Genomic DNA, 17,177 nt, shown 5'->3' with positions numbered 1-17,177 from the left:
TGAGGAAAAAGTTTTTCACCCAGAGAAGTTGTGGATCTATGGAATGCTCTGCCTCAGAAGGCAGTGGAGGCCAATTCTCTGGATGCTTTCAAGAAAGAGTTAGATAGAGCTCAAAGATAGCGAGGTCAAGGGATATGGGGAGAAGGCAGCAACAGGGTACTGATTGTGGATGATCAGCCATGATCACATTGAATAGTGGTGTTGGCTGGAAGGGCCAAATGGCCTACTCCTGCAACTATTGTGTATTGAATGATTGTTGGTGCCAGATGGGATAGTTTGAGTATATCAGAAACTGCTGATCTGGGATTTTGTAATGCAACACTCTAGAGTTTACAGAGAGTGGTGTGAAAAACAAAATACATCCAGTGAAATGGGAGGGGTCAGAAGAGAATGTCTAGACTGGTTCAAGCTGACAAGAAAGCGACAGTAACTCAGATAGCCATGCGTTACAACAGTGGTGTGCAGGAGAGCGTCTCTGAACGCACAGCACGTTGAACCTTGAAGTGGATGGGCTACAGCAGCAAAAGACAAAGAACTTAGTGGCCCTCTATTAGGTACTGGAAGTAGTTAATAATGCGTCCTCTAAGTGTACGTGATGTAATGGTTTTAGTGCCAGTGGCAATGGGCAAAGAAAATTGAAATCTTCAGAATGTCACTCAACTTGAGAATTAAACAAAAACTTAATATTTTGAATATAAGATAAAAACTGAAAATGCTGGAAATACTGAACAATCAGGCCACACATGTGGATGTGAAACTGCATTAATGTTTCTGGCCTCTGAAAGGGTGGAAAGAAGCTACAGTGAGAGTGGGAGAGGAAGATGTATCCATTATGGTAAAACAGGGGTGGTTTTGGCATAAGCTGTAGGTGAGGTTATCTGCTCATGAGGCAATGGGAGCTGTGAGATAGTGAGAGCATCGGCAAGTCAATTTTGACTATTCAGAACCCCAAACAATCCTTCCATTTGAGGAGTCACTTCACAGGTAAGCCAGGAGGACACAGACCAATCATTTGAAGTGAGAGTGGGATGAGAGGTTAAAGTTGCAGGCATCTAGAAGCTCAGGATCATCCCTGAGGACTGAATACAGATGCTTTGCAAAGCAGTATTGCAAGCTGTAAGTGGCCTTTCCAGCTTAGAGGAGACCCCACACTGTGAAGGCCAAATGTGGAAGTGGAAAAGGGGTAAGGGTAAGTGTGCATCGCCTGCAGTTTACAAGAATGTGATGTCATAAAAGTGGGTGGTCAGTGGGAACAAAAGAGGCACCGAGAAGCCATGAAGGGAATTGCCCCTACAAAATGCTGCAAGGGGAGGCGAGGAAAAGACGTTTCTTGTAATGGAATCTCTTTGAAGGTAGTGGGAACGACAGAAAATGATGTGTTGAATGCATAGGTTAGTGGCATGAAGAATCAAACGCAAGGGAACTGTACCTGTTTTTTCCTTCCTGAATGAGAGGAGGTGAGAACAGAGTCACAGAAAATGGATAAGACGCAGTCAAGGACTTAGTGGTAGCAGTGACACCACTGTTTAAGAAAAAGGAAGACAATTCAGTTATATGACATACTTGTGTATCACAAATAAGGACCAAACAGGATTGGTATGTTAATTGGACTAAACAATGTCATACTTTGGAAGCCACAGTGCTGAGAAATAGATGCAAAAGAGAACAATCACGACTTTGCAACAATAAGGAGCTGTGAAACAAACTCCTGACGACAAACTTGGAAGAGAAATTACGTTGCCTTGGCAGATGGGGCATAAGGAGTGTGAAGACCAACATTCAGTCACAAAACAGCCTGCTTTGAAGATGGTATTGCCAAAATTTACGAAAATTTAGCAGACTTTGACGGCTTCGGTTTAGAAGAGCTGTTTTGTGTGTGGTGCAATATATGATAGTAAACATGAATCTGGTGGAATTAGGTATTTAAAGAGTTCACATCTATTCATATTGATCATTGCTGAATAGTTTTATAACTCTATATGCCTGCCTTGCTTCCATTACCCTTAATGCTCTCATTTGACATCTATGTTGCCTTCAAATTTTTCATTGAATATACCTTAGACATATTGAAGGGAGTCTGACAGAGTGGTGTTCCATCTGCATTAAGAAATATTTCTGAACAGCATCTATGAAAAGCCTCAGTCGTATTTTTTTGCAAGTTGCTGAATCCCCCATCAGAGGAAATAGTTGCTTTTAAGCCATATTGAACTACTCAATTGGATCGTTCCTTCATCTCCCACATTCAAGGGTATCTAAGGAAATCTAACTACACTGACAGTCACATCTCACATTGTGCTTTTCGAACTTTCCCTGCTGATTGTCAACCTTCACACCATTGAGTCGATCGAACCATTACCATAGCAATAACCAGGTCAAAAAAAAACAATTAGAAAGTTTCCAGTAAGGGAAATAACTGGCTTGATCGTGAATAGCCTCATGCATGCAGCACAAAATGATGATGTGCAAAGTGAGGTTCTAGCCAGTGGTCACTTCCTCCCATAAGCTCTATCTTCATGGAATAAATAGATGATTTGTTCCCAGACAGCCTACTGCCAATAGCACGAATGCCTGATACACAGGAAACAAAGGAGTATTTAGAGACACCAGATAGCATAAAGAAATTTGTTATTATAAGGAAGAGGATTACATGGGAATTCAGATTATTGCTAGCCATCTTACTCTATTTAAACTCCCAGTATAATTTGATTTTTTGGCGTTGTAAAATGTTTCATGTTCCAAATGAAATCCTATCTGTGACATTCTTCTTTTATGAGGATGACTGTAATTTACTTGCAATTTCATTGGTTTCAAATCCATTTAGTTTCACTCGTGATAATGAAAAACGTATTACACAAGAGGACACTTCTGTTTAAACTGTGAATACTTAATCATATGTGCCAGTCCAGGCTCCACTAAATGACAGATATTCTTGTCCCAAAATATCCAAAACACAATCTAAAGTGGATGATGTCCAGGCTAAAGTTTTTACCAGGGACAGCACTTAAATGTAAAATACAGTATTCCTTAACTGGAGAAGAATACCATGTGTGTTTTTTTTTCCTGAGTGTGTCGAGCTGCTTCCACTGCAATTGAATCTGAGTACTTGTTGTTAGAGGGGGGATCTGCAGTAGCCATTTGTGTTGCATCTAGCTATCAAGTGGTTGAGTTATTCTGATAGATGAAAGTGCTTTTGTGCAAACAATGCTCAGAGCACCTTTGGTGTGAAAATAGCAACATCCTGGCTAAAATCAGAATTTCAGGATGTATAATGTATACGTTTCTCTGACATTAAATGTACCTATTGAAACCTATTGAAATCCACGGAGTTTGTGTTTTGTTGGTGTACAGTGAGAAAATCACCCAGTAGCTCAAAGTGTCTCCTTCAAAAACAACTCTGTTTACCCACTTTGTCACAAGTGGTATACAGAACTGGACAGGCTTTGTGAAACTTGGTTGTGGTATTTCCATTTAACACTATCTTACCTTTGATATGTTTGAGTTTTTCAATGCCAACATTGCTGTCATATCATCCAGTACCTTTCTTAACTTGCTTGCAATCGACTCTTTTGCAGGGGATGTGGCATGCAAATTGTGGCTGGATCTCCAATCAAGTTGTAGTTGTCTCAAGTACTTATGACCCCACAAAGCTGGGCCTCCTGTTTTTACCACATTTAAGCTCAATGTGGCTGTTATTAATGGCATTCCCACAGGAGTTATCTTTTCTCCATTATAAGCTCTTAGTAGGATATCTGCAGGCTTTATTTCATTGTCTTTGAAATTCCATGCCAACTTGTTTTGTGGAATGACTGAAACAGCTGAGCCAGTGCCTGATTCCATTTTAATTAATTTGCTGTTCACTTCTGGTGCAAGCTATGTTGTTTGTCAGTTGTTAGTTTTCACACTGTAAATCTCAAAGCTATGCAGCTCTTTGTCACTCTCATCATTGTCAGATATTTCATCAATAGCATGCAGATTAGTGTTCTTTTTGAAACTTTACTTTTTCTCTTTCCTGTTCAGTCCATTTATTTTTGTCTGACCATTATTCTCTTTGTATGTGTCCTGCTTTGTTGCATTTTCTGCAAGTTTTGCCTTTAAACCTGCATTGGTCTGGTGTATGTGCCACAATGGTAACACAATTTGTTCAGCTAGGCACACTTCTGTTGAGACATTGTGATTTTGTTCATCCTCACTTTCATTCCTGACTGCAACTCAATCACGTCTCTGGCTGCTGTTTCCATTGACAAAGCAATTTCAAGTGCTTTTTTAAATGTGAGTTGTGTTTCAGTTAGGAGCCATTTTTTGATTGTTTTCTTGTACAATTCCACAAACTAAATGATCTTTCAGTGTATCATTAAGCCCATCACTGAACTCACAATGCTCAGATAATTTCTTCAATTCAGCTACGTAAACTGAAATGGACTCCTCTTCCTTTCGATTCTACTTATGAAACCTAGAGCATTCTGCAGTCAACAATGGCTTCAGTTCTAAATGTTCATACATTCCTTTGACAGTATCAGCAAAGCTCATTTCGGCTGGTTTGCTTAGAGCTGTCAGTCTTCAAAGCAAAATTTATACTCTTTCATCTATTGACTCTGCAAAACTGGCACTCCTTTCTCATTAGCTCTTTCATTTCCTTAAACACTGCTCAATTCGCTCAGTATAGATCAGCCAGTGTGCAGTTATCCATTGTGCAATTGAACACATCTGTCTCCTCACTGAATTGAGTTATCGGAGCAACAGCTTTGAGGGATTTGCTTGTCATCTTATTTGCATATGCACAGTTAACAAAATATGTAGAGGGTAGTATAGTGCCACAAGATCCTGGATTCCATCCTGAACTTTGGTGCTGTTTGCGTGGGTTTGCATGTCCTTCCTATGACCACATCCCTGTGTGCTCCCACAACAATGCTGGTGGGTTAATTGGCTCCTGTAAATTAACACCAATGCAGGAAGGAAAGTTTGTGGGCATATGAGAGAGAGTGAAACACAAGCAAGGAAGTGGGACTGGTTGTTGCTCTGTGGGCTGACATAAGCTCAGTGGGCTGATTGGCATCTTTCTTTGGTGAAAGGAAATAAAAGAAATATACAATCATGTGACATGCATTATCTATTTTGTTAGTTCATTGGATAGAACATTAATAAGAATGTTGTAATATATTTTTATTTAGGGTATTTAAGAATGAGAACGCTAGTCTTTAGTTTTCTTCTTTAAATGATTAGGTTCAACATAAAAAGGAACAGACACAATATTATTTCCAGATGCTGGTTACGTGCAGTGGTAAAGGGCCTCACATCATTTTTGACAGCCTCTTTATGACAATAGTAGGAGAACAGGCATTTCGTCATTCTTCACATCCATCACAAAGACACTTAATAAAATGGTGATAATTTTCACTGAGAATGGGTGGTTTCATGGGAATTTCATCTTAACTTTAGGATTTCAAGCAAATCACTGTGTACCAATCACCTGTTAATGTGTTTCATGACCTGTATTTTCTATTACGCGTACCAATAAAGTAGAATTGTCATACTCCTTCATGGGAAATATGGTACCAGCTTTGCTGATAAGAGTTCCTTCAGAAGATCCCAAAGTTATTTCTTGTGAATGGAATACTTGTTGAAGTGAAATTACTATTGCAATATGAAAATAATGGCAGGCTATTTGCATGAGGGATTTCCCACAGACAGCAATGGAATACTAACAAGATAAAGGGATCTTATTTGTCCCAATTGAAGGATAAGTATTGACCCTGAGGTCAAGCGTAACTGCCTTGGTCATCTTTAAAAGAAAATCTTTTGCATCCATCAAAGAATGTAGATGAGACTGAGGCAAATATGAAAATGCTACAGATGCTGGAAATCTGAAATAAAACCAGGAATTGCTGGAGCACTTTATGTTGCTAAAGACCCTATGCCTATGCTGGATGCTGGAACAGAGTATAATCAAGTGAGTGTTAAGTTGTTCAGGAGATTGGGGGTGGAAAGGGGGTTGGGGTGTGGGGGGGGGGAGAGAGATCTATCTATCTATCTATCTATCTCATGGCATATTGTGGCATTATGTAGCTTCTATATTCCATGCCTGCTCTTTCTCCATCCCTTCCCTCCACCTTTTCATACTGGCTTTCTCCTCTTTGCCTTTCAGTCCAGGCACAGGGACTCTACCAAAAATGTTGACTGTCCATTTCCCACTGTCAACGTTGCCCTATCCACTGAGTTCCTCGAGCATTTTGTGTGTTGTTCCTTTGTCTGCTGTCTCTCTAAACCCCCCCCCCCCCCACCACATTAACCAATCAACCAGACGAATATCAACAGTGTATCCTGCTGGCAATCCTGCTCTCACTTTCCTTTGCCTAATCCATTGTTCTCCCACTTTCTCTTCAACCAAAAAGTTTATTATTTTCTCTCTTTCACAGTTTGGCACATCGGTCTTCAATGTGAAATGTTAACTCCATTCTTTGCAGTGGTGCTGCCTCAGTGGCTGAGAGTTCCCGGCATTTTCTGTTTCTATTTCAAATGAGACATTTTTGACTTCTCACCCAGAAGGTGATGCTTCACGGTGTAGTTTGCATTAGTGTTTACTGAAGTGTCAGCTGGACTGCTCTGGTTTCTGGAGAGGAATGTGAACCCACAATCTTCCAATTCACTCAAAACTGTCAACAACTTAGCCAAAGTAGACCTGGATTCTGAAGTACCAATTACCAACTAAGCAAGCCAAAATTCAATAGAGTTGCTCACTTAGATGTAATTGAATTTTATTAGTTGATATGAAATGATGTCATCAAGCTTCTTTATTCTGTTTTTTTTTCTCTCTTTGACTCTTTCTCTCTTTCAATTTTTATCTTTCCCATTGCCCACAGCCAATGATTTTACATGGATGGGTGGACTTACACTTCATTTAGAATTCCTTACTTAGATTCTGTTGGTGTAACTGTTTAATACTCTGCTACGTGATTGACAATGGAATTTTCTCCAGAATGAAATGTGATACAACCATTACTAGGGTTTTTTGTGTTACTCAGGAAATTTGACTAGGCACTTTTTGGCATGAGTTACTTTCTTGCATCCAACATGATTTCAGCTTCAGGCGTTTTTTGAGTGATATAATTCCCATGCAGGGCTCATTTTGGGCCATTGCCAGGGTTCATGTTTCCCCAGGATTGTTATTGCTGGAACTTCTATATTAACTAGGTTTTATTACTGCTGCTCTGGGTAGGACCATAGTAAGTTCAGTCCTCTTACTTACAGTCCTCTGGGATTTGTCAGTGCTGTTGGTGGCATGAAACATCCCCTTGCTCCTTCCACCACCATTGGCCCTGATTCCCAATTACCATATTCCAACTCCATGACTTCCCCTGAATTCCCCAGATGAGGTCATTGTTTCACTCCTCTAATATCTCAGGCTGCAATCACCGTTAGCCTCCAGCTATTCCTGTCCTTGCCTTAGATTTGGATGCACGATTTTCCTTTATACGTTTGGACGTATGCAAAAGGAAGTATCCAACAGTGATTCCACAACTATGAATGAAATTGTTTCGTTTTGTGACACAACAGCCAAATAGCCCCTCTTTATGAAAACACTGCATCTCTGTGTCTTCAGAGAAATTTCTAAATATGATTGATCAAAAGATTATTCATGTCACAGATCCCCAGTTTGGAAAGGTTACTCCCTCAGGCAGTTCCATTGGGATTGATGATGACTTTCCTCCACAGTAATTCTGAGGAATGGATGCTTCCTATGCATGAGTTCATTTATTGTGGGCTGCCCATTCACAACGTCTCTCATGTGGTCTTGATTCAGTGGCAAGGAGGTCCATGGGGATCGGAGACTATATTCTGCCAAATTGACAGCTCATGCGTAACTGGATAAACATGTACACACACGTGATCTTGTCCACACTATCCTCCTTAATCCATCTCTCCCTTACCACGACCACTCTGGATTCCTCCTGCAGTTTCACCTCCACTCCAGTCTTCCAACATCCTCATCCAACGCCACTTCCTTTCCCTTGTGATTCCTCCACTCTCCCACCACCCACTCTTCCACCTTTACTGCTTTCTCAGATCCACTCTGGATTCCTCCTGCAGTTTCACCTCCACTCCAGTCTTCCAACATCCTCATCCAACGCCACTTCCTTTCCCTTGTGATTCCTCCACTCTCCCACCACCCACTCTTCCACCTTTACTGCTTTCTCAGATCCTTGCCAATTACTCTCTCTCAATGGGAAATCACCTCTGACTTCCATCTCTTGTCCACTTCCTGTCTGCTATCACCCTCCCTCCCCTTCCTCTGACTCTGCAGCGGACAGGCCTGAAGCCAGGGATCTGGCCTGGATTGCCTCCTAAAACCTCTGGAGGATCTTGTGCCCAATCTTGTTGTCCTCTGTCAGAAGGTTCCAGACACCTGGTTCTCTAAGCATGGGTGCACTAGTCCTGATGTACAGTTTTGCAGTGGGAGAAGGAACATCTCAAACTTGACTGACACCAACACCCAATGCATTCAATGAACTCAGTTAGTACACAGCAGTCAATGACTGCCATGATGGGTACTGAGTGACATTTCTTCTCCATTATTAGTAAAATCCATGTCTCACTATTTACAGTATATCATCCATTCAAAGGAATGTCCATTGCACATTTAGATCTACTGCCACAGCACCTCCATTCAAGTGAGTAAGGAAGTAGGTTCGTGAATCCCAGAGAGGCTGGGCTTCACATGTGGTCTCCACCTCTTTGAGATGGCTTGATCTTGGATAACCACACAGTGGATGGTCACAACAAAATGACCTGAGTCATGACTGAGACGAAGCAGCCAACTATATTGCGATTGCATTGTCTGACAATGCAACTAATTTTGCAAAGGCAGGCTGTGATGGTGGGAAAGATTTATTTTCCACTTGTACGCTGAAGCATGCCAGTGAAATACTTCTGTTTTGCATCAGCAACTAACACAGTTCGAGGATTGCGCTGGGGGCAGCCCGCAAGCGTTGCCACACTTCTGGCACCAACGTAGCAGGCCCACAACTTACTATACCTAACTCGTACATCTTTGGAATGTGGGAGGAAACCAGAGCACCGAGAGGAAACCCACACAGTTCCAAGTAGAACAGGCCCACAACTTACTATACCTAACTCGTACATCTTTGGAATGTGGGAGGAAACCAGAGCACTGAGAGGAAACCCACACAGTTCCAGGTAGAATGTATAAACTCCTTCCAGGCAGTGGCAACAATTGAAACTCAATCTTACAGCTGGGGCAGCAGAGGCTAACTACATGTAGTGGGTTCGGGTTAAGTATATCAACCAAAATTTTGAAGAACATAATGCATGGAGGTAAGGGTATTTGCTTCAAAAGAAAGAACAGGAAAAAGGGTATTGTTTAAATGGAGGGAGACCAGAAAAAGTCGCAGTACAATGGGACCTTGTTCTCATACATTAAATATGGAAAGTTAAGATGCAAGATTATGAGCCGTGGAATGCAATTGCTGATGACCAGTGTAGAAAGAGTCAATAAACACAAGAAAATCTGTCAGTGCTGGAAATCGAAAGCAACACACACAAAATGCTGGAGGCCAGGCATGGAAAAGAGTAAACAGTTGATGTTTTGGGCCGAGACTCTTCAGGAATGGAAAAATGGGGAGAAGTCGAAGTGTTAACATTAGTATTAATAAACAAAGTGCTAATGAGACCACATCTGGGCAGGCAGTTTTGGTCTCGTTAATTCAGGATATACTTGCATGAGAGGAAGGTCAAAGAAGGTTCTGGGATAAGGGAATTGTCTTTTTGAGAAAAGTTAAGTAATTTGGGCCTATATTCAATGGAAATCAGTTGAATAAATTCGTGGCAGGTGCTTGCAGATTTTTGATCCACAATCAGATGAAGATGGTGGGGGGGGGGGGGGGGGGAATTTCTTCTCTATGGACTTTGAACTATTGGAATTCTGTACCCCAGAGAGCTGGATTGTTGAATATATTCAAGGCTGAGCTATAAATATGTAAGGGAGCTGGGGGTTACAGGGAACAAACAAGAAACTGGAGCTGTTCAGATCATCCACGATCTTAGTGACTGGTGTGCAGGTACAAGGAACTGCTTGGTCCGCAGCCGCTCCTGTTTCCTATGCTTCCAAATTACATTCTTTTGGCAAAGAATGCTTGTTATCTACTATTTCAGAATATAATTCCTAAAATCTTTGAAGTCAATTGACTATTAATTGTATTACATTGGACCATTAAATGTCTCTGCACACTAATTTATCATAATTTATGAATAATACAAATAATTTAATTAAAAGTATTCAGTGAAATTTCCGACCAGATTTTGAGAAGAGTTTACTCATAGTTTATTTCAATGTCAGTGTTAATAGTGTTTTTTAAAAATTTTATTGCAGAACAATTTATTAAAATGCGTTGAATTGCAATTATTAAAAACTACTGATATAACAACTCCATACATGAAGTATGCCCACTTGAAATACACACTGCGTATTTATTGACAGTGTTAATAGCAAAGTAGTATGTATTAGAGTGGTACTATGTCTCCCTCTACAGCTGTGTTAGTAAAATAACGCAGAGGAGTACAGCTGATCAGGCAGGGCACCAGCATCTGTTTCACTCCTTGTTTTTGTTGTTCTACAATCTTCATAATCTCAGAACCGATTTGAATAACTGTTACATGCTTAAACAGCAGATTAAGCAGATGGACTACAAGTGATTGAAGATGGTTTAACCTTCAAATATTGAAGAGATTTGCCTTAAAAAAAGTTATTCAGGTGTACAGCCTTGAAAAGTCAATGGCCACCTAAAGGAGGAGCAGTAACACAGGACGTAAAGAAAGATCTGTAGCAGAATGCATTCTCAAAGCAACAACATAAGGGGAAACCTCCATTTACAAAGTTTTTCAAAGTTCAAGATTGTTTGGAACAAATGGAAAAGAAAATGAACACCATATTTAATCCAGTATTAAAGCAGAGATGCAAAGAACTTGTTCTTGCCAGCATACACAGTGCTTAGGTTCTCTATCTGTCAGCCCCTCCACACACCTAACGCCCAGGAGTACTTTGCTCTTTGCCCCATACTTCTCAGAGTCCATTGGTGTGCTCTCAAAAGCAACTCTGTTTTGGGCAAGGCAGAGAAGAGGCACGCAGCTGTTAGGATAGGTGTGGACTTCTTCCAGTAGTAAATGCTGTAATTAATCATAAAGAGCTTCTTAAATATCCCTGTCATTTGGAGAAATTGAAGAACTAGTTAAATTTTTAAAAAGTAAATAAAAAGTTGTTCAGTGGAAATATTATGTAAGCTAACTAAAATGGCTGAATTTGCTTATCGAATTGAAAACTTCAAATACTGGTATTAGAAACAGTTCTGTTTTGCATTATAATGTTTTGCTATGTCCCAGGAATGGTACACCAGCACAGCTCTTGGAGACCATTCCACTCAGAGCTGTCCAGTGGTTCAATAATCCGATATTGTATCCTTCTATATCTGCATTTGACAGGATTTGTGTATGTACAGAATTTGCTGCAGTTTTGAGAGCTGAATTCTGGAATTTGATTAAAGCCATCAGCTATTGAGTAGCAAAAGTTAGACCACTAAATGTCCCTGGGCATTAATTTATCATCATTTATGTATAATACAAATGATATCATTGAGTATACACAATGCAATATCTGGACAGCTTTTGAAAACAGGTTCTGCTGGTAGTTTATTTGCAGATCAATGCAAACAACTGTGTTTTTTGAGACTGTTATTGCAGAACTGTGGAGGCACTGTCATTAAGTATATTTAAGGATGAGTTTGACAGGTTCTTGACTGATAAGTGGGTTAAGGTTTCAGGGAGAAGGCAGGAGAATGGGGTTGAGAAATACAAATCAGAGTTGATTCAATGATGGAGCAGACTCAATGAGTTGTGTGGGCAAATTCTGCTTCCATGTCTTCTGGTCTTATCATGTTATGACCATGAAAGGGGTTATCTAAATACACTTCCTTCATTATTCATTCTTTTTATTACATTGAAGACATTGGAAAATACTGGTTATAATTTATCAACCACTATAAATCTGAACTAAAAATTAATACTTAATTCCTATTTCAACATCCAATTTTCAGGCAACTTCATTGCTTTTCACCTAAAATCAGAATCAGGTTTATTATCACTGGCATGTGTCATGAAATTTGTTAATGTAGCAGCAACAATTCAATGCATTACATGATAACATAGAAAGGAAAAAGAAGTAAATCAATTACAGTAAGTATACATATTGGATAGATTAAAAATAGTGCAAAAATAGAAATAATATTTTTTAAAAAGTGAGGTAGTGTTCAAGGGTTCAATGCCCATTTAGGAATTGTATGGCAGAGGGGAAGAAGCTGTTCCTGAATCGCTGAGTGTGTGCCTTCAGGCTTCGGTACCTCCTTCCTGGTGGTAACAATGAGAAGAGGGCATGTCTTGGGTGATGGGGGTCCTTAATAATGGACGTCCCTTTCTGAGACACCTCTCCTTGAAGATCTCTCACTATCTTTCCTTTCAGTCAGTCCTGACGAAGGGTCTCGGCCCGAAATGTCGACAGTGCTGCTCCTTATAGATGCTGCCTGGCCTGCTGTGTTCCACCAGCATTTTGTGTGTGTTGTTTGAATTTCCAGCATCTCCAGATTTCCTCGTGTTTTCTCCTTGAAGATGTCTTGGGTACTATGGAGGCAAATGCCCAAGGTGGAGATGACTAATTTTATGACTCTCTGTTGATTCTTTCAGTCCTGTGGAGTAGACCCCTCCCCCCATACCAGACAACCTGTCGGAATGCTGTCCACAGTACATCTATAGAAGTTTTAGACTATGTTAATTGACAAACCAAATCTCTTCAAACTCCTGATGAAATATAGTCACTGTCTTCCATTCTTTATAGCTGTATCGATATGTTCATTAGTCACTAGTCCCATTATTGATACAGATATTACAGATAAATTGTCATATTAAAATACTCTTTTAATGTTTTGCTCCATCCACTATTTAAAAACAATTCAGCTGAAACACTTGCATTATCTGTTTGATGGCATTGTTTTTTAAACGCAGTCTGGTAGCCAGAAAGATCATTATTTCTGTTCCTTGGTTTGCAGTATAACTGGAGAGAACTGGTTTATCTCAGAGTAGCTGAAGTCTATCAGAAAAACATTGGGATTTAATGGGACTACATCATAATCACTCCACCTCGAAACTGCTTTTGCCTGAGTTGAACCTGATTCCTCAGGTCAAAGGTCAATCTGCAAAGTCAACAGCAGGGGGATGTCACTCTCTAGTTCACCTAAGGAAAGATAAAAGGTGAAGAATCAATATTATTGATCTGTATATTTGCTCGGGGATTGCTTAGAAACATTGACATAATCTTGTGGAATGTTTCCACAAAGCTCATTCTTCCCAAGAGACATATTGAGAAAAACACTGACAACTTTGCTTAATACCACTTGACTGTTCTGGACCCTCTCAAGTTGAAAATTTTAATAGGCAGCCACCATTGACTCACCCTGACTCACAGTTGCACAAGTTTTTTGACATTTACTGAAGCATTGGTACTTCCAACCTAACCTGCTTGCTCTGGATGACCTTGATGAGTGAAAATGAGATTCGGTTAAGTGGCAGCAACTTGCAAGTGATAAATCAGTAAATCAAGATGTTGCACAAGATCAGGTGGCCTCTTCTTGAGCTGTTCGCATCCCTTTAAATTATTTTTAAGAATTGCCATGTGTTCTGCTGTATATTTGATAAATGCAACATAATTTACGTTCAGGTTAACAAAAGAGCTCAGAGAAGTACGAAAATGTTGAAGATACCTTTCCACCATAGATGCTGCTTGACCCCTCCAAGTTCCTCCAGCAGAGCATTGCTTCAGACCCCACTGTCTCTTCTGTCAAGATTAAAGACTAATTCACATTCTGCTACACTACAATCACCAAAAATGGTTTTCAACATTGTCAACAAGCAGAGATTGTAATATTTAATGGAATTTCAAAGTGCATTTATTTTCAAAGTATGTATATATTATACATCCTTGAGATTTATCTTCTTATAGGCAGCTGCCAAGCAAAGAGACCCAAAAGGACCACAAAAAATGGCAAACACCCAATGTACAGGGACAGAAAAATAACAAATTGTGCAAACAATAAAAGGAAGCAAATAGCATTCAGAACCAAAGGGAGTCCTCAAACATGAATCAGTGTTGATTTAATTGTGATGTAGAATAACTTTAACAACTTCCATCAATTTGCGAGGGCTTGGGAAAAGTTGAGAAAAGTGGATTTTTTCTGGCACCTTTCTCTCTAATACGCTTTACAGTCAATGAAATGCCTTCAGGCTGCAGTCACTGTTGTAATATAGGATATAATACAGCACAGAAATCTCATCAGTACTTGTGTTATTCTTGGTGATGCTTCACACCTTGTCAATTGGTTCGCAGGAAATATCATAATTCTGTCAGCTGGAAAGGAATCAGGGGAAGTGTGGTGAGAGACACCAGTTGAGAGAAGAGGCTTAAATGTCGTCAGCTCATTCCCCTTCGTAGATGTTGCGTGACTTGCTGAGTTCCTCCAGTATTTTGTGTGTTTGTTGTTCTCGGACACCTGTCCCAGAAGTTCTGGGAGTCTCCCAGATATTGATAGCGGCTCCCTGATGCCCACAAGTTATATACAATATCCCGGAAATCGAGTTTTTTGAGAGCGAGTGAGCAGGAGGAGGAGAGAGAGAGAGAGAGAGAGAGAGAGAGAGAGACGTAGTGAGAGAGTGACAGAGAGAGCATCCTGATTGGTCTCTCTTTGTGCTAAGTAGGCCTATCAGTTTTCTCTATGGGCGGGCTTTACAGTCGACCTCTCTCTGTCTTTCATTGTCCATCAGTTCAGTTTAGTGCAGTTCTGGATTTCTAGCATCTGAGTGACTTTTAAAGTTGGGTCACATGACAGTATGACACGGCGTCTGCAACAAACCTCCTGCAAGCGGTATAAGTACAAACTGCTTCAGCATGGATGCTCTTCCCCTTTTGTTCTGCAAACATCTTCCTCATGGGCCAGCATGCAGAAGTCAGAGATGTGCAAGAGTAATTCTCATCGCCCACCCACCATTGGACTCAGCACTTCAACCTGGTGGGCCAGAGCAGTTTTCATCTGGATGCTCCCAATAACACCAGGGATGGTTGCCATATATAGTGTGCCCCTATTCATTTCAATGGAGTCACCAACCTTCATCACAGTAAGTAAACACACACAAAATGCTGGTGGAACACAGCAGGCCAGGCAGCATCTATAAGAAGCACTGTCGACGTTTTGGGCTGTGACTCTTCAGGACCCGTCAGGATGAAGGGTCTCGGCCCGAAACGTCGACAGTGCTTCTCCTTATAGATGCTGCCTGACCTGCTGTGTTCCACCAGCATTTTGTGTGTGTTTGTTTGAATTTCCAGCATCTGCAGATTTCCTCGTGTTTGCAGTAAGTAAGTTTGTTTTCTTTATTTCACTAAGATTTTGACAAGAATATCTTGTGGAGAGCTTCCATAAAGCTTATTCTTTCCAAAAGTCAGATTGAGAAAGGCCCTGACAGCTTTGTTTTAAAATATGTTTGCAAATAATTTCATTTTTAGAAATATCTCAGATTATCAGCTACATTAGGAAGATTTCAAAGCTTTTTGGTAGCAGTGAACTGTCAAAATGCCTTCAAAGTGGTCTAGGGATGAGAGATCATGATCTAGGCCAAGTTACCCATCCAAGGTGTAGTCATTGAGTGTGATTTACTCCTCCTTGCATAACAGCTGCAGCATCTGTAATCCTAGTTTGATCAGTCCCACAGGGCCACACCAAGTAGGTACAGTTGAAGGTAAAAAGCCCAGTAAGCACGAACTGACACATTATATCAAGCTTATTCTGTCCTTTGTGATTTAGAGATACCTCTACATATTGGTGAGTTTTTGATCATTCCAAAGTCCTTGTTCCTGGCTGTAATTTAACTTCCAATCTATTGTGCTGCCAGTTTGCATTCTGCTTGCACAGAAATCCTTCGTGAAGTATTTGTTTTGGAAATATTTAGCCAATAGTTTTAAATCCTAACCTCTAATCAGAACTGTGCTCTCCAAATCCGTTCCTACTCTTTTTTTTCAACGGATGCCCATCAATTGTACCAAAATTTTTGTAAACTCACCACAGAGCAGTTGATTCCTTTGGGTGAACCAACAAGGTACTCTGGAGCCAAATTGCGTTTTCCCAAATGAACCCTGGGGTTGTTCTCTTAAAGGATGTCAAAAACATTCCCAAGATTTGGAAAACTGCCACATCTAGATAGGGTGCTAAAGTCCAAGCCCGTAATCTTGGTTTATCTGGTTTTGACAAATGGCAAGTATTTTTTTTAAAAGAAGCTTGTCGTCCTTTTGAACATCTGTTGCTTTGTAGAAATGACAGCTTAATTGAGACTGCAGGCCACATTTCTGATGTGCTTTAAGACTAAAAGTAGTAACTGGCACAGAGAGCAGCAATCGCTCAATCACTTCACACTATAAAAGGGTCTTAATTCTCAGGTTTTCTAACATAATGGATCATGAACATTGCTGAAAGTCTGTCACTTATGCACAGTGGGTGTTTGTTAAGTGGAGCCACAAAATATGTGTTAAATTGAAAGCTTTTTTTTAATGCTCCAGTACTCAAGAAGGCTTGACAATACATTTACAATTGTATAAAACTATTCTTTGGTATTTGAAATTTATGTTCAAAGTGTTTGATTTAAATGTTTTATGCAATTAATTTTGTCAATATCATATTCAGCTTTGAGTTGTTAATATGAAGGCTCTCTTATGTGCCTTGAAGTAAACATCATGTAAAAAGTTCCTTGATGTAAGTACTTTCAAAGAGAAATATAGCAAGGAATCTTGTTCTTCAGCCCATCTATTCTATGCCAAACCAAGATTAAGCACCCATTTACATGAATCTAACTTTTGCACATCTTATTTTTGCCATATTCCCAGCAACTTGTCCCAGATTCTGTACTTTATTCATATATTAGCATACATTTGCATTGACCATCTAACCTACTAATCCGCACTAATCCTTTCGGCGGAAAATGATGCTCTGAAGATACCTAAGCTGTCACAGGGAGAGAGCAGACTCCATACAGACAGAGCTGAAGGTCAGGTCGCTAAAGCTGTGAGGTTGTCGGCGAAT

General features: G+C 40.2%; 1 protein-coding gene and 1 long non-coding RNA gene across 9 annotated transcripts in view; one reads left to right on the top strand and one right to left on the bottom strand.

The window, feature by feature from the left end:
- auts2a (activator of transcription and developmental regulator AUTS2 a) overlaps window positions 1-17,177 on the top strand; it is a 1,137,604-nt gene that overhangs the window by 347,136 nt on the left and 773,291 nt on the right. The window lies entirely within an intron of this gene.
- On the bottom strand, window positions 11,824-16,221 carry LOC132395099 (uncharacterized). The gene is made up of 3 exons (XR_009512530.1): window positions 16,165-16,221; window positions 13,818-13,891; window positions 11,824-13,291 (listed from the first exon to the last, which is right to left on the bottom strand). It is a non-coding gene; the product is annotated as an uncharacterized LOC132395099 (long non-coding RNA).

This window comes from Hypanus sabinus, chromosome 6 (genome assembly GCF_030144855.1).
Source record: "Hypanus sabinus isolate sHypSab1 chromosome 6, sHypSab1.hap1, whole genome shotgun sequence".
Classification (NCBI taxonomy): Eukaryota; Metazoa; Chordata; class Chondrichthyes; order Myliobatiformes; family Dasyatidae; genus Hypanus; species Hypanus sabinus.
Note: the sequence above shows the minus strand (reverse complement) of the source record. Positions and strands in the feature narration are given on the sequence as shown.